Genomic DNA, 8883 nt, shown 5'->3' on the forward strand with positions numbered 1-8883 from the left:
TAGTTTTGATCCCAAGGATCTCACACACACTCCAACACCACCGCATCCCGGAGAATATAGTTTACACGCATACATAGCAACAGCCCAACGGGCGAGCATCACAAAGTCTCATGCATTATCCATATCCCTAAGCTTGGCGTGGAGTCCACTAACCTCGCCCCGAGCCGCATCTACCAGCTACCGGTCCTTCACTCTGACTAGAACCCTCCAACTCTGCATATGGAGTGATATTTAGAAGAAAAAATGTTCATGATCTTGCCTTCTATAGTTAGTTTGCTGCGGATGTTCCAAAGCACCCAATATTAGGCCACGAACGTGAACCAAATTAATCTACGGAACTTGCCACACAGACCGTGGGTGATGGTTAGGAAGTCACCAGGCCCTCCTGGATTCCAATCGCACTGTAGGAGTTCCCGTACTCCGGCCCAGACTAGTCTTGCAAGCGAGCAAACAAAGAATATGTGGTTGTAATCTTCGCTCCCCACATAGGGAGCACATACCATTCGAAGGCCCGTACCTTTTTGCAACATGGTCGCTAGAAGATAGCCGATCACGAATGGGCTGCCAAAGAAAGATCTTTATCTTCAGAGGCTGATGGCTGTGAAATACGCAACTTTTCCTCACGTTTAAACCCTTAGCTATGTCAAGAAATTGACTAAACTTCTCTCTAAATGTGACACTAATGGCTAATTATTGCAAATATGTGCAATCTCTTTTATCTTTGAATGGTTTGTAGGAAATCAAGTCTTAATGGCAAATGGACCTGCAATTACCGAAGAAAATCTCATCACAAGTGCAGCAAAATTGACAAGAGGTCAGAAGTCGGTTCCAGGGAGTTTAGCGGGCACCGGTACGGGCAAGCCATGCCCGTGCCGTACTTCCGTACGGTGCGCCGCAACACTCCTGAGGTCAAACCCTATAAGTTCTGTGAAGGGAGCCACGCCAAAAAGAGAGCCTTTCGTCGCCAAACAGAGCCACCACCATCAGATCCATCTACACCACACCGAAGGAGATCCACTACCATAGTTCATCCATTCCATCTCCCATCTCCTCCATAGTCATAGCCATCAACATTGTAATAGAGATCTCCTTGAGAATTGGCGACCATTGTAAAAATATTGTGATTTCAATCCAAGTATTTGCAACAATGATTTCTATCTTTGATCTTGATATCATGTGTGAGTAGTCCTCACGGGCTGCGGGTTGGGATGAGTCCTCTTAACATTTATATGCATCTAATCTAATGAATATGTGTAGGAATTGAATAGAAGCTTTACAATCTTGTATCCTTGTCTCGTTGCCTTGATTCGATGATCTGTAGGTACCCATGTCTATCAGATCGATCAGGGGATGATGTGTATGAGGGAAGAACGGCATGCTATCGTGAAACCTCTGTGGCAGAAAAGGCACGTTTAATGATTCTTTCGGGATCAACGGCACAATCATGCTTTGGTCTATATTCATTTACTTAATAATTGTTTTTACTCGTGGTTGTGGGAACAATGGTTGGACCAAGAGACTCGTGTCACCTCTGGCTTTAGGAGCAATAATATTTATGGATGTGCTGCTCACAAATCTCTTATCACTATTTTTTTACTACACATTTGTACTTCATTTCTATATGTATGCATAGCTGCAGGAGAATCCTTGACCCTGGCCTATTCCATCCATTGAACACAACATAAAACAAAGTAAACTAGAAAGGTCCGGCAAACATAAAATTAAACCAACTAGCAAGTCTTGTAGACGTTTCCTTTACACCAATTTAGCAGTGCTTCCTAATGTTAGATTAAACCTAGGTCTTCTAGGGAAAAGTCTTACAATACTATAATCCATCATCCGTATCGAAGGGATCAACCCTTTTTCTAGGGAAAAAATCTTACAATACTACAATCCATCATCCGTATCTTACTCCTATATTTTTGGTATTTTGATTATGAAAAATAAAAGAACAAGTAACTATTTTTTTGGGTTTTCAAATAGATAACAAAAGGTAAACTAATGACGATAAATAAAATGAAAATGAAATTAACTAATAAGGTCTCTAATAACCTTATATAGCGAAATTGCTTCCTCGGCAACGGCGCCAGAAAAAGGGTTGATCCCTTCGATACATATGTGAGTGGATTTGGTGATCAGGGGGATACGTGAGCACCCGGTTATCACCGTTGGATTTGGTCCACCACCGTTGGATTCTGCTACTCACTAACGGCCACTACCTCACCGGCCTCCACCTCCACCTCGCCGGCCTCCACCTCGCGCATTTGAGGCCGCGCCAGTGTCTCCCCGGCCAAGCGCGTCGTCGTGCACCTTCCCCGCGTCTCTCCGTCCTTCCACTCGACGCGCTGGACCGCGTTGATGCGTGTATAGTGCTAACGTCGTTAGACACGTGTCGAGCAGAGAAGGGGTGCTCACGTATCCCCCTGATCACCAGGCTTCATTCGAAAGATAGGAACCATGGCACAAACGAAGCTTGGGGAATATGCTATCCCCAATGATGATTTTATTCGTGCACCTATTACCCAGTCCGTTGTCACAACGGAGAACTATGAAATTAAGCCTAACCTTTCAAGTTTGGTTCAGCAAAATTAATTTGGAGGCTCAACCGCCGATGATTCAGGTATGCACTTGAATACATTTACTGAGATATGTGATATGATGCGCATTAAAGATGTCAACCCCGATGCGGTAAAAGTTTGCTTGTTTCCTTTTTCAGTAAGAGGAAAAGCAAAAAATTGGTTGGTAGCTTTGCCTAAAGGCACTATTATTTCACGGGATGAATGCACTAATATATTTATGAGTAAGTTTTTCCCTCCAAAGAAAGAGCAGCTACAATCTAATATTACATGCTTTAGACAAGAAGATCGCGAGCCACTAGCGCTTGCATGGGAAAGGATGAAGGAAGCCATCATGAGCTGTCCAAGTCATGGAATGGAGGACTGGTTAATCCTCCAGAAAGGGAGCCATTCCAGAAAGGGAGCCATTCATCGCCAAATAGAGCCATCATCTACCAGATCCATTTGCAACTCACCGGAGGAGATTCACCACCATAGTTCTTCCATTTCCTCTCCAATCACCTCCATAGTCATAGCCATCACCTTGTAATAGAGATTTCCTTGAGAATTGATGAACATTTTAAGAATATTTTGATTTCAATCCAAGTATTTGCAACAATGGGTTCCATCTTTGATCTTGTTATTAACGTGATTAGTCCTCACGGGCTGCGGGTTGGGGTGAATCCTCGTAGCGTTTATGTGCATCTAATCATATGAGTTTTGTGTAGAGGTTGAATAGTGTAATATCACAGGTATTGGGGTTACAAAAATATAGGAAACAGATGTGTGCATTGCATTCATGCATAGAAAATCTGGGGAATTTTCGCGCTTTAAAGTAAAACAGATCACGATGAATCGAGGTTTCACTTGACCTTGGTGGAATTGAAGTAGCTCATCAAGTCAAGCGCTATAAACCTCAATGTGACCTTGCTTCAACCTTGTTTTGGGTAGAGATAATTTGATCTAAAGGGTTAGATCAAATGGAACTAATAATCAACACAACAACATTTCACTCAAGTATCAATTGCTTGATCTTATAAAATATTATATTATGGTAAACCTTGTCATAACTTATGAACACCAATTCAATTGCAAATCAAGTAACAATAAAATGGAGAAACCATCCTTGACTTATCTTCTCCATGTACAAAACTAAATCTTGATCCTACCATGAACCTCATGGTATTCATTCTACCTTAATCATGGAAACAAGACAAGGAGATCAACTCTCAAAATATATATACTTATCTAATCTATATTATTATACACCAAACCTAGAGAGGTGAGAGTTCTATAATGATTGTTAGAGAGGCAATAACCAACCTTGAGCTAAACCTTGGATATACATCCAAGTATTCAAACCTCATCTCAAGAACACAACCTTGGGATATTATTCAAGACATTCCCAATTAAGAGAGACTATTCATATCAATTCTAGTTTTATCTATTTAAGAATAAAAGACAACCATTGAACTAGAGTATTAGGAGTACATCATAACCTAGAATAAGCTATTCTTATATAAGAGAGCTCAAACTATGGTGTTACACTCAAGTAGTTGAGGCAACACTTGAATGTGAGGGAGAGAACTATCCATATACCGGATGACCATATCATCATTGTTTGAGTAGAACCCTAGCAGAATATCTCGGGCATTCTCCTGGGATATAATCTAGTGAGACAACCAGAGTCATGTACACCCAAGTAATTATAAGAGGGGTATCATACCCTAGCTGATCCAGACAATACTTGACTTTAGAAATAAGAAACCATAATTCAGGAGAGATACTTTAGGAAGCCAAACCTTGATCATTATAAATTGAGTTATGATCATAAACCCTAAGAACTTGAGGTAGAGATATTAAGAACAAGTGGATCATGCCTAATCCATGACCATGCTTTGGAGAAATAGGAGAATAATCCAAATGCTAACACTTATATGATTAGTAGATATTATTCACCACATAAAATCATAGGGAGATCACTAGTAAGCAAACCTAGACTTATATCCCAACCTTTACTTGTGAACCACTTGGTGATCACAAGTAGAATTCTACCACATCTACATTCCACTTATTCTTCATCTAGAACCTAAGAAAACATTAGAGTTAAACTCTATACTTAATATGGTGAGAAACCATCTATTCATATGACCAAAGTTAACTATAAAAAGAACTACAATCAATATAGTTACTTCAATGATAAGTTGGGGATACTAATAGAAGTTAATAGGAAGAAGATAAAACCAAGTCTCAAAGCCTTAGTAATTAGGGAAGCACATGCAATATTAAGCAAGCACCCACCTTATCATGGTTAGGGGAGATTAAACCCTAGCACATGCAATAGGGTGTCATCCCATCTCTATAACCTAGAATTAAATCTCAACCCTAGTTTGAGTATCACTTGGGTGATCATAACTAAAACCTAAGCCACAACTAAGTTCCAAACCATATGCTCTTTGGTAAATAACATTAGAACCCTAGTACTGCACATTAATCAATTCTTATGCTTCAATTCTTGAACATAAGAAAAACCCTGTGCTACATTATATGGTTTAAACCATATATGTAGTGATCAACTATTTATTTTGGTAACCAAGCACAACCAGGATGGAACAATACCTACCCTAGATTCTTTCAAAGATAATAATAACATCAACTTTACAAGGGGGATTGTAATAAAAATCATAAAGCCCTAATAAAATGTTGCTCACATATATCTAATAAATGTTCAAAACAACAAAACAATGCAGTGAATTTTTTTATTAAGTCCTAAATTGAAATATAAAGAAACATCTGCAAAGCAGGATTGAATTCAAATTTGAATTCAACAAATGGAATTGAAAACAGAAAATATAAAACAGAAAATGGAAAAAAGGGGAGAAAAACATTACCTGGTCTCATCTGGCCGCAACAGCCCAACAGCAGCCCAACCAACCCGAGCCCAACACGGCCCAGACCATCCCACCATACCCCTTCGTCTAAAAAACAGAGGTGAGGGTCGTCCTCATCCTCTTCGTGTCGTCGGAGGCCAGCACGAAGACGTGCTCGTCTTCCCTCTCGCGCCGATGACCTCTCCTCGATCGAATCCGTGACGAGGCACGCGCCCGAGCACCGTATAAAATCCCTGGACGAAACCCTAGCTCCGCTTCCCTCTCTCTCTGCTCAATTTCCGCCCAAACCGAAACCCTAGCCCGTACAGTTCCCGGCTATCGCCGCCGGTAGGGACCTCCCCGAGCTTCGCCGTGGACACCAGCAGCATCGCCGTCCTCGACTTGCTCTACCTGCAAGAGGAATCGAGCTGGGGCGAGCCGTAGCCTCGCCGTCGACCCCATCTTCTCCGACACCGACACGGTGAAATCCGGCGATGCCGACCGCCATTGCTCTCGCCGTCAAGCTCTACGTCCTCATGGTGAGCCGCTGAACTCCCTGGCATGCTCGCCTTGCTCCCTAGGCCACCGTAGCCTCGCCGCACCGTTTGCCTGTGAGCGTCGCCGTCGGGCATCACCGCCGCCGCCGCTCCGGCGACCATTAGGGGGTGGCGCTGCCACCACTAGACTCGCCTCGGCGAGTACTGACCAACACGCCCTCGCTCACGCCCGCGGGAACGCCCTAGCGCCGGCGACCATCGCCAATTCCCGCCGGCCAGTAACCTCCTCGCCACGGTGGCGATTTTGACTTGGTCAAGCGCCCCGTGGCAGGTGAGGTGGACACGGCCCCACCAGTCATTGACTGTGTGGGTGATCTGTCCGGGTAACCCTGGTTATTAATTTTTATTTCAAATACCAGAAAATTACTGCAACTTCAAATAAATCTAGAAAATTCAATTTAAGTCAGAAAAATGTAAATAAGGTATTAAAATTCTTAGAAAATAAAACTCTATCCAATAAAAATATAAAATGAAATTTTTATTTTTAATAAAAATTCAATTATTTTATACTTGTTATTTAAGCCTTTAATCTTAATTCCAAATTTAATTAAAATTCAATAATTAAGAAAAACTTCTAAAATTAATAAAAACCAGTAAGCAAATCAGGAAAATATTAAAACTAATCTTCATTTGCTTATAATTTATTAAATCCTTAATAGGAGGAATTAAACCCTAATTAATAATTGTCTTAATTATTAATTCTTTACAAATAAGAAAATGTCAAATCCAATATTATTTTCATTTCAAAGTTATTAATAACTTCAACTTTACTAATGAAGTTATTAATCCAAGAATTATAGGGTAATTAGGAAACCCTAGTTCCATTATAAATAAAGTGATAACCTCATCATTTTATGTGTAATCCCAAAACCCTAATTCAATTAGGAATCCTAGCTCCAATAATCAATATGAAACTTAAATTGCTTCTAACCTAAACCCTAGGTTAGAACATGTGATCATGGTACCTTCTTTCAAAACATAGAACCATAGTAGCAACTAAATACTTGTCCTGACCACATAAAATGTAGAAGACCTATCACTAATACATGGGTATCCCATGTGTTCATCTCCATCAGACCTAAATAATCAAGTAGGATCAGCCAAGTGCAAACCCTAGATCCTATTACCAAAACAATCATCCTTAATTATCCATACTCAGCATCACACCACTGTGACGAACTCCAATAGCAACTATGCCAAATCTTGAGCATTACTTAACCATATTCCACTAAACCCTACTAGTGTTGGATACTTATCAACTATCCTAGTTAGGAACCAATTATTCCTTACTTAAATGGATCCAATAGTAAAACCTAGACCACCTCAACCCTAATTGATATACTTCTTATTAGTTAAGAAGTATGTTCTTCAAAAGTTATTCTTTTGAGGAAAATATAGAATAGTCATCAACCCTGCCTAATAGAATCCATAAACCCTAGCCAGCTATCACCAGCAAGATATACCAATCTTGTTAGCAACCATGTATAAGCAATTACTTAAGATGTGCTTCACTAAAACCATATGATCCCTAGCTGTTGATGAATCCAACATTGTTGGGATCCATCTAATATTTACTCCAGAAACTAGTGAAATCATAATCAACCATAGAACCCCACCAACCTAATTATCATACTTGTTCTTTATTAAAGAACATGTTCTTCAAAAGTTATTCTTTTGAACTATATAATAAGTAATCATCAACCATGCACTATAGGACTTAAAATTGACAACTGCTCTTTACTTATTATACAACTATTATTCCTAGGTGTGTATGATTATTACTATGCATTTTACCACTTGCTTATGATTCTAAAACAACACAAACCTGAATAAGAACCTTGTTTGTGAATCACTCTAAAAAGTGCAACACACCCTGAATCAACCATTATAACTCACTGATCTTAAATCATCGGGGTTAGGTCACGCATAGAGCGATTGCATCTCATACTTATGCATTATTGCATACTTGCCAATTTTTTAAACATCGTCCTGTGCTATTTCAGAATTGGAGTTATTGCGTATCGAAGACCTTGTCTGCATAATCTTGCAGTCAAGAAAGGCAAGTTCATCACTTGCTCATGTCATTTGAGTATCTTTATCAAATTACTTGCAAAGTACTATGATTATCACTATTGCATAAAAAGCAAAACCACTATTTTCATAACTATGAATATGACTATGTGGTGGGCAATGGAACCATGGATTGTGTTGATATGGTGGAGGTTCCATTGCAAGGGTTTATTTCCATCTAGGATTAAACAACAAATGTCGTCCAGTGATTGTTGTGCCGTAATACCCGTGTTAACCATAAGATCCGGAGTGGGACGGAGTAGTCAAAAGTGTTTCCACCTCTCGTACATCAACGGACGCGCTTTACCGTAGACACTTGTATCTGTCGGGGGCAAGCGGTAGGCTCGGGGAAGCCTTAAGTCCCCACGGCATCGTCCGTAGACACTTGTCGCCCGAAGAACAAGCGGTAGGTCGTGGGAAGCCTTAAGTTCCCCACGGTATTGCGGTCTATGATGGGTTGCAGCTACCGGCGAAGGAGTTTGGTTAACGAGTCCCAAACTGTCGTCGTGGTCGGGGTCCACTGATGACCCACAAGTATAGGGGGTGTATCGTAGTATCTTTGATAAGTAAGAATGTCGATCCCAACGAGGAGCAGAAGGTGTTGACAAGCAGTTTCGATGAAGGTTTCACTGTAAATGCTCACAGACAAGTATTCAGGGGGTTTTGATGTAACAGATGAAATAAGTACGAGTAAGTAAAATACGAGAGAAATAATTGCAGCGAGTGGCCCAATCCTTTTTAGCACAAAGGACAAGCCGGTTTGTTTACTTATAATGACCAAACGTTCTCGAGGACACACGGGATTTTAGTCTAGTGCTTTCGCTACATACA

The sequence above is a fragment of the Lolium rigidum genome, chromosome 4, assembly GCF_022539505.1.
Source record: "Lolium rigidum isolate FL_2022 chromosome 4, APGP_CSIRO_Lrig_0.1, whole genome shotgun sequence".
NCBI lineage: Eukaryota > Viridiplantae > Streptophyta > Magnoliopsida > Poales > Poaceae > Lolium > Lolium rigidum.